The following is a 548-nucleotide window of genomic DNA, read 5'->3' on the forward strand; positions in this document are numbered from 1 at the left end:
CCAATTTTGTTGTTTGGTATCTGTGTGGTTTAAAGGCTTACCATTCTGCATTGGATAGTCATTTAGCAACTGAATTAGCTTAACTTGGAGAAAGCAGATCAGAATCAGAATGTAGGTTTTGGTCCACCCAACTTTGCAATAATGTTTGAACTTGGGAATTGTTCAAATATCTGACTGTCATGATGTTCAATAATGTCTAAGACTTGCTGTGATTGGTGAATACTTGTTCCCTGGATTTTGAAATTTTAAATGATATAATTTCCTTACTGATTACTGAGATTAAGTCATCATGCTGAACCATTAAGGGAATATAGAAATTGACATTATATATACAATCACTCTGAAGAAAAAAAACAACAGAGTCACTATAATTAGCCCCAAGGAAAGGTAGTCCTGCTAGGTACAATGTGTTATTTGTTAATATGTTATTATGGAGCAAAGGTGAATTTAGACCATATATTAATATGCACAGATAGTTACATTTACATCTAGTTTCCTTTTTTTGTTCTCAGGTGGTACACACTGTCTAATGCAGACAATATGTAGCA

This window comes from Microtus ochrogaster, unplaced genomic scaffold, assembly GCF_000317375.1.
Source record: "Microtus ochrogaster isolate Prairie Vole_2 unplaced genomic scaffold, MicOch1.0 UNK6, whole genome shotgun sequence".
Taxonomy (NCBI): Eukaryota; Metazoa; Chordata; class Mammalia; order Rodentia; family Cricetidae; genus Microtus; species Microtus ochrogaster.